Source organism: Lepeophtheirus salmonis, chromosome 2 (assembly GCF_016086655.4).
Source record: "Lepeophtheirus salmonis chromosome 2, UVic_Lsal_1.4, whole genome shotgun sequence".
Taxonomy (NCBI): Eukaryota; Metazoa; Arthropoda; class Copepoda; order Siphonostomatoida; family Caligidae; genus Lepeophtheirus; species Lepeophtheirus salmonis.
In genome coordinates this window covers 18,122,270-18,136,335 of record NC_052132.2, presented here as the reverse complement: position 1 = coordinate 18,136,335, position 14,066 = coordinate 18,122,270, and the positions used below count along the sequence as shown (strand labels likewise).

At 32.3% G+C, this 14,066-nt stretch overlaps 1 protein-coding gene across 3 annotated transcripts in view; it reads left to right on the top strand.

The window, feature by feature from the left end:
* Positions 1–14,066, top strand: part of LOC121132345 (FMRFamide receptor) — a 139,965-nt gene that overhangs the window by 59,397 nt on the left and 66,502 nt on the right. For 2 of the 3 annotated variants that reach the window (XM_071886657.1, XM_040727736.2), the window contains exon 2: positions 12,756–12,965. The exons of the other annotated variant lie outside the window; for it this stretch is intronic. The gene's annotated coding sequence lies outside the window, so the exon portion shown is untranslated. The remainder of the gene's footprint in view (positions 1–12,755; positions 12,966–14,066) is intronic. 3 annotated transcript variants of the gene reach the window in all.

Genomic DNA, 14,066 nt, shown 5'->3' with positions numbered 1-14,066 from the left:
ACTATATTCTTATACATAAACGATATGTTTGTATAGGCCTACATACATATTAGTGATGAAGTTCTGTCATGAAATCATAGATCGGTCTGAGACTGCTCTAATTTTAACTAATTCGGGTTTACTTGGTTCTGTAGCTGTCTTGTTAAAAAATAAGACAATTTTTAGACAATATATTTGAGGAAAAAAAATGAGATTTGTAATTGAGCGACAATTTTTTTAATCCTAACCTGTTTTCGGGGAAAATAATAATACTTGAGTCTTTAGAATGGGAACAAAAAACTTGCAATAGTATGACTAAATTATGAAAAACGTGTTTTTTATTGAATCATGACAATACAACACAAAACCAACATAAATACAATAATAAGCTATATTATTAATTCAACATATCTTCGTTCAGAAGCAATAACTGCCTCGATATGACGGCGAACAGATTAGCTGCTTATGATGATGAAGGCTGTGAACATGGAGTACCACGCTGCCATAAAGGCAGCTCGGAATTAATCCAAATTTGGCTGAGAGTTGCGGCAGACATTTTTCTCGAAGAATCCAGTAAATACAAAGTACAGGAGGTTGAGGTCAGGGCCACATCAAGGCAGGCCATAATGTTATTACTATGTACTTTTTGATGGTGTAGTCCGGGAATGTCAAACCTTTCTACCTTGCAACCAAATCTAAAATGCAACTTGAAATAGTTTAATCCACATTTGAAACTAAATTTTATAAAAATATCTTCATAAAACAAAACTATTAAATACATATTAATTTCTAATTTAGGAACAATCTTATTTTTCAAAAACAAGCTGCATAAAAAAGGCCAATCTGGCAACCCTGTTCAGGAACGTCAGCATAATTTTTATTTTTTTATTTTTTGAAGAAATTAAAAAATTGCTTACACAGTGTAATTTGATCCTTAAAAAAAGTGTTTTCTTCGGTTTCGCAGATCGATAATTTTTCAAAAAAAAATTTTAAGAATTTTTGCTTTCTAATAGAAATTAAATATTTGAAATTTTTTTCGAAAAAATTATACTTTCGGTGAATAACTATAAAATTTGAAAATTTTTCACCAAAAAATGTATGATTAAAAATTTTTTTTAAGAATTTGAATATTTGAAATTTAATATTTCTTACGACAAATTTAGTTTTTTTTTAACAGCTGTTGTTTTTCTAAAACCTATAATATTACAATTTTTTTTGGTTTGTTATATGTAATATTTTAATTTTTTTTCTAAATAGTAGTGAATTTTTCAAATTTTTTTCAGAATTTTTTTAAATTTTTTGAATATTTTTAAAAACCAAGCCCCTCCCCCCCCCAATATAATCCAGCGGACTCCCCCGTGAATGTACATAAAAATTAAGCGGGACGCAGTGCGGCCTGCTGTCCTCGTGTTGGGCATCCTTCATGTAAACAGTCCAGATGGAGATGCAAATGGTCTCAGTAATGACACCGGCACTTACGAGTCATGGTTAATAACAAAGTTTGTTTAAAGTTTAGAGCGAATATTGATCCAGTTCAGTTAAGAAAAATCACTCGAAACCGAACTCCGACAAAGTTTAAACACTAATAAATATATAGATCGCAAAAATAATTCTATTCCTTTTTTTTGTGTCTTTTTCTATTTACATTGTACAAAAAATATACTTCTATGCCCACAACATAAATATTAAAATCACATTAAAAACTCTTAAAAATACTTTGAACTTATTTACAAAAATATAAATAAACATTTTCTTTATAACGAAAGATACCATCATACATATTTCATAACTCTAATTCATACGCACGTAAAAAAAAGCAAAAAAAATACTTTTCATTGTTACAAATATTGTTCTCTCCCTAGAAAAATCTTTTCTATGGTATCTACTCATATCCCCAAAATATACTGATACATACATATCTTAAAAGAAATACATTTTTTTGAATATATGACTTAAATAATAATTCTTTATCAAGCACAATAGGGCAATGGAGATAACGAGGTTGGAAGAAAAAAACAAATGTTAATAATAAGATATAACAATGATTTATAATGTTACTGATGACATTTAAAAAACACTTTTCTTTAACCATGAACCTTTGAAGATTACTTTCTGTTCAAATCAACAAATGGAAATAAAGTTTTTTGTTTTTTTTTTGTTAGAGGATTTAGCTTTCTCATAAAAGCCTTCCGTTAACAGAATTACATTAATACCTAAAAAAAACCTCTGAAACTTTTAAATATCATATAAGTAGTCATTTTGTTTAAATTTCGGTATTTTTGAAATAATAGGTGGTCATTTACATCTGAACACAATAATTAATGAAGGTAGAGTGATATAAATCAATTCATATTTCGCTATATTAAATTAAATGATTCTTTTGATCTCATTTTTGACACTTTTGCCCTCCCTTAAAGGTATGATGCCAACTACTCGACCACAACTTTTAGGTGCATCTCGAGAGGAATACCTGTACACTCCCCCTTCCAAACACCGAGGACCAACGCCACTGTCAGCCAGCACTGGGATCCAATGACGGAAGACTATATCGGTAGCAGATGATAAGACTTCCACCGCATCCTTGAAGCAATCATTGTCGCTAAGGGCAGCTACATTAATGATTTAGAGAGCATAAACACCCATCTAGTTATCGTATTAATTTTTTTGTATTGTTAATTAATTTATTATATCTTGTTGAAGTTTAAAGTTCAAAGTGTTTAGATTTTAATGAACCATTCGGTAATAGGCTTAGTAAAAAGAAATCCGTTATTTTTCCAATAGATGGCTTTAGTAATGTCGTTTTCGTATTGTATTAGTGTGATTCATTTACCGTAGGTAGTGTTAGAAGTAAAATATAAGCCATGCAGCTGAAAAAATGTTCATGGTTTGATGTTGTAACAACCAATCCCGCGCAGTTTTGGTTTTGTCCTTTCTATTCTTGTTATTTTCATGTCACAGAGACAAAGCCAAAGTCGAAAATATGGATAAAATGATGGAACTTCGAACCCCATGTAAGAACTGTTTTGAATGAAAAGACGATTAACATTCATAAATTTTTTAATTCTAAATGCAACAACTGTATTTCTGAATAAGTGATATATCTCTTATTTAAACACATTTTGATCCTCCATTATACAAAAATGTGATTGACTTCTGAATATTAGAAGCTTTGTTCGTTTGATGATATAACATACCCCACAGTTTTAATTTATATAGCTATGATTGAAATATGACGGGTCGTGGAAACCGGAGTACTCAGGTACGGTATGAGTAACCTCGTATAATCCGAAAATATTCGAAAACCGAATTGGCTTTGGATACTAAAACTATTACGAATCTTAAAAACAGATTCAAGGTATTTTTTGGATCTTAAAAAAAATAAAATAGCTCTGAATGATTTCAGAGGCCGAAAAAATATCAGAGGAACAAGATTGGTTATTTTATACGTCTACGAGATAACTTTCAGAGTGATCACTTTTACCATTTCGGATTCCATGGCTGATAACCCCGAAAAATGATTTAAATACAGCTAAAATAAAATAAAAATAAAAACTTCAGAAACCTTAAAAGGGTCTCAATCTCCTAAAAAGGGCACTGATGTTCACCATTTCAATCTCAAGATATGAATGACAGGTTAAAGAAATTACTCATAACAGAAATGGTATTTGGTATAATTTGATTGAAGTAATATGTATATATTAAAATATTTTTCGTGTTTTTTAGACACTCGCATTTGAGAATTATTTTTGTGCAATGTGTATTATCACAAAAGTAGTTACTGTGAGAGAAGAACCTGCCACATTTAGATAGCGTTAGTCCAGGAAAAATATTTCATTTATATTAATTTTATAATGCGTTGTTAAATCAACTTATAATAAGATAGGCGATCATTCTTCTTTTAGGGGAAGATTTTTACACCTCCACGACTAATTAAATAATGATCAAAAATGAAAAATAAACACACTCAATAACCGTTTTTCCTTTTCAACCCGCTATATTTATTTGTTTCTTTAATTATTAATTTATAGAGAATAGTTTTTTTAATCAATTTTTCTTCTTTAAGTTTGAATACATAAATGATACAGGTTAGCCGTTTAAAACGTTTATTTTTCTACATATTATTCATATGCATTCATTTTGATATTCATCAGTGTCATTAAAAATATATTGGTTATAACCCGTCTACAATATAAAAAAATTGATGTGTTGATTATATTAATTGTTAAATGACGCTGATCACTCCGATTCAAATAAGTTAATTATATTTGTAGACTAATCTGCAGAATATTAATTATTAAAAATAATTTTTGAAAGACAAGTTTTCAAAACTTCTTTAAAAAATATGCTTATTTGACTAGGAAGTTTGTTTGTGAGCAAAAGGTGTTTATGAGTAATGAGTATTCAGGTGACTAAGTAGTATAGCTCGTTATTACTCGAGTTATATATATATGTATATAAATTTGAAAATATTTGAGCTTCAAAATTCAGCTCGCGGTACATTAGAACTAAGGATCATAATATATTTACTACTCCTAATCAATCTAGCCAATTGTTTGAAGATCCTGCGGACAATAATATAGCCTTTCTGTGAGTCATTGGAGTCTATTGAATATAAATTTATATATATTAGTTATAAGTAGTAAATAATTGTGCTATGTATAAAGAAAATATTTGGAATAAAAGAGAGTTAAATAGATGAACAGAAAATGAAATAGTTCAAAATCTAACTATTGCTAATAAATTCATAAGTTTTTGAAAATAATTTATGTACTCCTAAACGAGGAACGACAAAACACACAATATCTCACTCCAATGTTACACTGTTCTCTGATCCCATTGACTATTCACAAGTCTAATTAATGAACTAACACGTCTAGTGGCTATGTTCTACTCCACATAATAACTTCGACTTTAAAAAGTGTTGGGGAATTGTGATTGGATGGACTATTAAGCATGTTGGAAATTTGTTAAGCTAACAAAAAAATATACACTCAGGAACTCGTGTTTGAAAGGTTTACTGAATAAAAAGCTCAACAAAATGTTTTTTCCATAAGTGTAAGAATCAAAACCAGAGAGACGTATGTTGACTTTGATTGACGCAGACTTAACCATTTAATTATTTTTACTCCACATATGCAACATACAAAAAAAAACACCTTGTTATATAAAATTCAAAAAAAAAAAATATCTGAATTAGAACCTTTTTTTATATATGAAACAAGCCTGAGGTTGAGTGTCATCTGATATTTGTATAATTATATTATATTATAAAGCATGATTTTCCATTAGCAAACACGCCTAGTATGTAATTATTAATTAGATGAATAAATAATCCAAAAATCTTTTTTTCACCTACCATTACTTCTATGAAATTTTTTTCGCGTGCTAAAATCATTTTCGAAGCAAAGAATCTCATTAGCATTTTTGTAAGTTAAGCATCTCCAATATTGTAAATGATCTGTAGGACCATTTATCGACTAAAAAATATTAATGAAGAAGGAAAACACATCCACCAAAAACCCAGATTCAGCGTAAAGTCAAAAATCGATACTGGAATGCTGAAAAGGGATGTTGGGACTAGTCCAACCCTGTTGATGCTAAAAAATGCAACAAGATGTATCTTTCATAGTCATAAGGTATGTTAAAAAGAAGAGTAGGAAGCCCTTATGAGGCACTTTTGCGCCCTACAATAAAGAATACCCATTTCTGACATTGTCAAGGACTGCTAAAGAACCTCAAGTCATTATCTGATCGAATAGTTAGCCTGTCTGATGATAAGACCTGTACAGTCGACTTAGTCTGACACCAAAGGACTTATAGGTACTTGTCTATGATGAAGGATAAAAATGATCAATTCTGGAAACTCACAACCATCAAAAATCCATGCCCTCCATATAATCTACTTCCCCAAGCTGATTACTTTAAAATTAATGGAGGATGAGGCTAAAAAATATCAGGTTTCGGTCTAAGTCGGGCAACGAGGTGTGGGGATTTGGGTAAGGTTATGGGCCAAAATATGATAATCTATCGAATAAAAGTATTCCAATTTATATTCATGAGAGCTAAATATATTTAAAGCATCACAATGTAATAACTAGTTGCTAAAGTGGAATATCACACAATAGGGCGTGTGCAGGATTATATACATTTTATTTTTCCTTGGGGGGCTGGATGTCAAATCAAAAGTTACTTCATTGATTTGTTGTAAATGAATTATTTTACATTACAAATAAATGTAAGGTTGGAAGGTTCGGCCACAAGCTTATTGTGCTCGATAAAATGAGGTTTGGACTCGAGCCTATACTAAATCCACCTCTATTCAAATTTGAGGATTATAAGGAAAGATTAAAATCGAAATTCCTACGATGGGTGAATCCGATTTTTCAAGATGGAAACAATTTCTTACAATAAAACATGTTTTAGAGAACTTTTATTAATGGCCTCAAGTTTTGGCCATACAAAAGAAATAGCACAGGGCATTTTCACTAATATTTAAATTCATGTCGTGATCGGTTTGGGGTTTGGTTTGCTTTAGGATGGTTTCATAAGACTCAGTCTTTCATAATATATATTTGGTTGAGGAAAAAGAAGTTTAGCATTCCTTTTTTTTTTTACATAGTTTTTTTTTTTTTTTTTTTAACAAGTATATATTATACATTACATTATGGAAAAAAATGAAGATGTTTGAGCTCCCGCAGGCTGAAATCCACATTTTTAATTCTTATTTAAGCCGCAGAACACGAACATGACATTCAGGTATGGAGTTCTCAAAAGAAAAAAAAATCGCAATATTTTTCATTTTTACTCCTTGAAATCGAGAAAAATGTATTATTTGTGATGGAGATTTTGACTGGCAATTAAAAATGGATAACTTACATCAATGTCACAGCGACAGAAATAAAGGTCAAGGGTTGACAAGCGCTCCAGACAGAGGCCTAGCCAGGAATGACTGCCAGGAAGGTGTTGCCCTGTACAGGGTGCCCACGATAAATTGGAACTATTTTAAACTTCATCCAGATCCATAATGTGGATATTTGCGGTTAAATCATACTAATATAAAAGGTTGTGTGAACAATACACTATAACTTCCACCACAATTGTTTTGACAACAAATAATAGTCATCATGGAACAAGCAAGGAGAGACGCCATCCTCGAAATATCTCGCGCGGAACACAAGCCCTTTGCTATCTACAAGCTTCTTAACTACCACAAGACCACAAGATGCCTCGGAGGTTGAGGGGTAGGTCTGCCGTAAGGCCCACAACATGAGAAGTGACTCCCCGCTTCCTTGAAGGCCTCCGGAAGTCCATCAAGGCTTCGACAGGGACTTCCATGTCCAGGTTGGCCAAGAACCGTGGAGTGAGCAAGCAGCTGGTCTCCAAAGCTGTGAATGAGGAGCTCGGGTACAGGTCATACCGAATGGCCAAATAACACATCCTCACGGCATCCATGAAGACCACCAGGCTCATCAACGGTAAGCGTCTCCTCAATGACCTGAAGAACCATGGAGGAAGAATCATCTTCTTCTCCGACGAGAAGAACTGGACTGTCGACAGAAGCTACAACGTCCAGAATGACAGGTGGCACTCCAGGGAGAGAGAAAAGGCCCCTGCGGTCTTCACCACAAAGTTCCCAGCCTCCGTGATGACCCTGGATGTCATCTGGGGCCCCGGTGAGGTAATGTCTCCTTTCTTCTTCAATCCCAAGGAAAGACGTAACGCAATAAGGTACTGCAAAGTCACAGAGGAGTTCGTCATCCCCTGGATGAAGGATACGGCCGCTGGGAGGGAGTTAATATTCCAACAAGACTCAACGCCCGCACACATCGCCATGAGGACCTCTTTAACGCCCACGGCATCACTTTCTGGGATAGCAACACCAGGACCTCCAACTCACCCGACCTCAATCCGTGTGATTACTACTGGTAGGGGAAGTTGTAGAGGGAGGTTTGCAAGGTTAGCCACAAGAGCATCGCGGCTCTGAAGGGCTCCATTACGAGGGAGTGCAATGATGTGATTCTGTGGGAGTCATCAGGGCATGCAATTCCTTTCGGGGCAGGATGGAGAAGATGGTGGCTGCCTAGGAAGGACATGTTGAATAAATTTTTTGTTTAATATCATGTCTAACTTTTTCATATTTACAAATACACTCCAAATTCCATTTTTATGAAGCAGGTTGAATTTTAAGATAGTTCCAATTTATCTTGGACACACTGTATTTGGTAGGATTGGTAGAGAAAATCCTCTTTGAGTTCCTCCCCCTATGGATAAACGCTTGAAGTTTGCAATTGAACAGAAACGGCCAGCATTGGTGAATAAGATATGAATCGTGATTCATCCCAGCTGCGAGCTCAGATGGGATGTTCCTAAGCATCCACCCTTAAGTCCGGCCTTAGCACTAAGTCACTACTACCTGTTCCTGTATATGGCCAACACGTTTGTTGTACAACTTGCTCTCAATAGAGTCCTAAAAATATTGGTTGCCCGATTTTTTTTCCAATAAGGGAAAAAACTTCAACGAGAAGGGTATTATATAGATGGATTATCGTGGCCAACAAGTTACGGAACAGAACAGGGCATAAAATCGAATATTTATAAGACTTCTTATAAATAATTCAAATGAAGCCAAAAGTACGAAATTACTTTTTATCCAGCCTATTATCAGGTCGAACAAAATCGATTGATAGATTGAGACCCTAAAAATTCGTTCCATAAAGTGAGACGGAAAAAGAATCATTCCATATAGTGAGACTGAAGAAGGTTAGGTCCATTAAGTGATACAGAAAAATATCGGTCCTTAAACTGAGGCCGAAAAGTATCAATTCACTATGTAAGACAACCGTCTGGAACGAAAAATCGTTTAAGAAAAAATGATTTAAGTTCAAACTGGAAAAAAAAAATCAATGCTAGACTGGTATTGTTAAGAGCATAATTAAAGCCAATTTAAATTTAACGAATCATCGTTTAAACATTAATAAGAGAAGGAAAAAACAGAAAAATTAATGTTTGACAACCAAATACATATTCTAAAACTACTATCGAAAAAGCGTTTGTAGTATACTTTCATACCTTTACAGCCATTTATCATTTGATCCGATGTGACCAATAATGTACAAGATATACTTAGCTTAAATGAAGGGCTGGAAATAAGAATTTACTTTTTTCCCCAACATAATGTGTAGATATTCAACCAATTTTAATTTCATTATTTTAATCGTAAAACGACATGTCCATTGCCAATTTTACATTTTCTTTAATTACAATAAAACCTTAGTTAATTTAAGATGCATTTGAATGCGAATATTATCTTTTTCTACTTGCTTTTGTCATTTAGTCAAAGAAGAATACATATTATGTAGAACTCAAACAGATAAAGCCTTGAGACCCACATATATTTTTTTCCTCTTTATGTTAAAACATAATTAACTTTTTTTAAACAATATGAGAGCTCAATTGGTTGTGCATATTTTGAGAGTCATCAGTGATGGACTTGGTTTATAATTTCTTTTATTTTCGTTTGTGTTATTATGATCTTGTTCTTGGCCCTAGGAATGTAGGTTATGGTTGTAGGGTGGTTTGCGACAGAAATTTTATACCCTGGGAAGTTTTACTTTCCTATATACATACATTAAGGCAAAAAATATGTCTTCTTATTCATAATTTAAAGCTTAGAGTGGTTCTCCCTCCACTTGAAGTCATTTGTAATACATTTTTGCATTCATTCTCGAATATATATCATTTCTAGCAAAAGGAAAGAACTTCTTATTATTCGACCGTATGCAATTCGATTAGGAGTGTATATTATATTAAATTACAAGCATTAAGTTTGCAATGGAACTTTATAATACTACGCAAGCATATATTATCAGTTTTTTACAATAAGTGCAGTTATAACACACTTAATTTTGCGTTAATTCCATCTGATTCGCAGAAGAAATAAAATTGCATTTTTCTAGTGTTAAAGATAATAAATGAAGCTCTGGAACTGGAATCCTTAGTGAAGGTCCTATCGAATTCATTTAACAAAATTTCCCATGTACAAATATGAATTATTAAGGTCTTAAAGTGAAGGAAGACCCATTTCAAGGGTGAATATACATTTATGTTATAATATATAGATATATATAAAGGCCTAAGTTCCTGGGGTGAATCTTCAGGTCATCTAATTAATTGCTGAGACATTCCCATTTCAAGAAGGGAAGGGCAGTGAAGTTAATTGCCCCAGCCTTGCGCGTGATTATAACAAATCGTAGCTCACAAAGAGTAAATTTGTTTTAGGTGGATTAATCAATATTTTTTTTCAAAAAGTAATTTGAAGACAAAATAAACATAACTACATATTTTTTAACGAGGATTTATAAGGATTTTCTTAGAAAAGAAGGCTAGAAATATAATATAGTAAAAAAAATAATAAACCGAAAAAAAGCTCCTCACATTTACCTTTCCTCCAGGCCTCACTCACCGGTCCTGGACTAAAATGCACATATTGTGAATATGGACAAAAATTTAGTCAAGCCCACATCTGAGAGAGCATAATCGAAATATGATAACTTTAAGAGACTATATACCGGTGTGCCATTGAAATCTGACCACTTATTTATTCAATAATTAATTAAAGTTGATTGATTGAAATTAATTTATATTTGGATATATTAAAGTATACACAATTAGTTACAAAACACATTGGTTCATTGTAACACCCTTGCGGTACAAGGAAAGGCGGAAAATTAAGTGGCTAATCTCCAAAGTGGAAGGTATAATGTTTGCTGCAAAGAACAGGGAACTAACTCCCTTCTGGGCTGCTTAGTGATTACGTCTCTGAATCAGCAATATTAATTCTCTGCTCGCTCTCCATCGAAGGGAAATACAAAGACATAATAAGAAAGGGAAGCTTATTACGGGGTTTCCTTTAATTGTTTACAGAAATAATTGTCAATGAGTCGAGTTAAACAGTTGAATAATATCTGAAGTGATTGAAGAAAAAATGCGTACACTCGTCTAGACCTTGAAATATTGAGAATTCCTCTTCTTTTTTATTCAGCGTTCTTCTTCTCTTCTATTTTTTTTATAATAACTAAATGATCTGCTTTATATAGGGGTAAAAAAGAATGAAAAAAGAAGAGGGGGAAAACCTGAGCTCTCTATGTTACGTACAATTCGAGAAAATGAAATTTAAACATGATTGACAAATTTCTATTCGCGCACTCCAAACATTTGAGCATCTCCAGGACCACAATCTACTCTGTCAGCATGTCCAAAACGTTGGAAAGGAAGAAAAGCTCTGTCAAAAAGACCAAACTGGACCCGGATGCTTTAAAGAAAACAGCCCTGGCCAACTACCCTCAAGTCCTTAAAGGTCCATTCTAGAGCTCTTAGGGTGGTTTCACACACGACTGTTCAAATTGTTGAGTTTTTAATAGACCACTTGGGATCTTCTGACAGAGATTCATATAAACTAGGAATTATCACCATATAGCCCATGGACCAAGTAGACTTGGCCCATTAGTAATTTATTTAATAACAAAATAAAAATGAATACATTTGTCTTTGTTGTTAATCAAATGAAGTATGAAAATTACAGAACTTATAAACAAATACAATAAACAAGTTTATCACAATATTTCTTAAATCCCAAATGGTTATCAAAAATGATACTTTCATTCTTCTAGCGTTTAACTATAGTACTACTAACTCCCTGATATGCTATAATTTTTGAAATATTTAGGAATCATTAATAAGAAAATTCCTATTTAGTGATGAGAGTCCTGAGTATAGTGGGCATGCTTAAAAAAAGAAGTAAAAATCAACATGGTAACCGTGACAATTTGAAGAATGTATTTGAGGATATCATCTACAATTAGCTGTCAAAAAGGGGAGAAGGTTGGGAAGGAAATAAAAAAGAAACAAAGAATTCATAAAAAAAAACAGCCCAGCTAAAAAAATCATACAAGTTACATCACTATTTATGTCCTTCCTCTTAACAACATATTTATGATATATATATATACATATATTTTAAACATTTATGCTTACTAAAATTTAGCTAATATTCACATCCCCAAATATAAACAAACTTTGAATGCTTAGGTAGACAATTAACCTCTGGAATCTATAGTTTAGATGCAGTTTGGGTAGGCCTGTATATTTACACAAGCTCAATTTGAAAAACATTACATCATAGGTAAAAAAAAATTAAGTTTTTTTTATTATGAGGAATTTTTTTCATCAAAATTTTAAATTTCAGATTAATTACATTTAATCAAAAAGTACTTTGGTAGATTTTGAAATAATTAAAGCTTCTATTTTTATGTCAAATTTTCTATACAACAGTCAAAATAGATCAAATATTATGGTCCAAAATTGTAGGACCTGCAGTGTCTTAATAAGACAACTCGTGCAACTTGTATTTTTTTTGTAAGTTTTATGAGCTTAAAAAAAACAATAATGATTATTATTATTTTTTGACAGCTTTAGGTAGGATTAACATTAGTATGTAATTATATAACTTTATTTACAAAGTCATATTGTGCGTGAGAGTATGTTTTACATAATATAATCATCTCTTGACAACAACAAAAATAATATATGTATATGGGTGTATTCAAGATGAAAAGATTGAAGAGAAAATAAGTAAATCTTAGTTAGTATATTTTAAACTTTTTTGTAGCTAAGGGATTTTGTATAAAATATTTATTCTTCAGACCGGAATATGATGATCATTTGAATTTTATTCCAATTTATAATTTAAGCAACAATGTTTTTTTTTATGTTTGTAGACGTAGGCTGATACATCGAATACAAATTGGAAAGTCCATTGATCGAGCAACATATACAATATCTAGAGATGTGTTTTTTTAAGAGCGCAATGAAAAGGCGGGAGCCGGATATATATTACACCTGAACTAAAATCCTTGTTAATATCAGCTGCCAAGAGCACTCCAGAGCCAAGGAATATATAGGCTGAACAGAATCAAGGATAGCTCTCGGTAAGTAATTCAGAATTTTGCACAACTTTTATTTAATATCTGACTCTGTTTTTTGAACTATTCACATTTTAAATAAATGACATAATTTTTATTATAATCAAGAGATAGATTGTAATTTTTTTTATATGCTACTTCAAGTCTCCCATACAAAAAAAATATTTGTTTTTATTCATCATATTGCTGAGTCGTTACAATTTAGAAGTGTCTAAATTATTGTATTCATGTTTGTATAACGTAAAAACATAGTCAGTATGTACTTCAAAAATCATTATTTTTGGTGCTAAATAAGGATTCAATATCGTCAATATTACAGCACTAGACACATACACATTTTTTAAGATAATTTAAATGTAATTATATCAATTTTACACCTTTAAAAAAAGACTTCATCTACAAAATGTAAAATAAAATATATCTGTACAGCCAAACCTAGAAGTGTTATATATTGTCCAACATGTTGAAGATGTTTTGGTGTATATTTACAATGGTATTTTTCATACTGTTAAATTTTAAGAAAATATGGGAACAAATTTATACCACTTGAATTAAACTTGGCTTTTTATAGTAATTGTCTCTAGATTATTAATTGATATATAATTAAAATTTATTTATCATACTTTTAATGCATTTTATGTAATATAGTTTATCTTAAACTTAAAATATATGCGGTGTTTTTAAAGTAGATATTTATTTTTGACCCGCAAGGCTCTATGGTTCTGTATTAGGAAATTAGAACTGTATGTAACTGTAAAGGTAGCCATGTATCTAAAACACCTGCTTCTTTTTGAATTTTTTAAATCAGAAAAGAAATGTCATCGCAGCAGGACTCAAGGCTGAGGATCAACTCTTCTTCGTGCACGTGGCGAGACTTACAACCACGGCCCGTAAGACAAAGAACAATCTTTAAAAGAGGCTAGACCACAACGATACCACGGAAAGAAGGAGGGCTCTGGGAAAAAGCCATTCTTAATGCAGATGCCCTCAAGGACGCCCTGATCTTGTTCCAAGAGGGTTATAGGCTCTAGGCAGGTAAGTACATAGACTTTTTCCTATTCTCCTGGTTCCAGCGAATTTCTCCAACGGTAACGGCGCCTTTTAGCA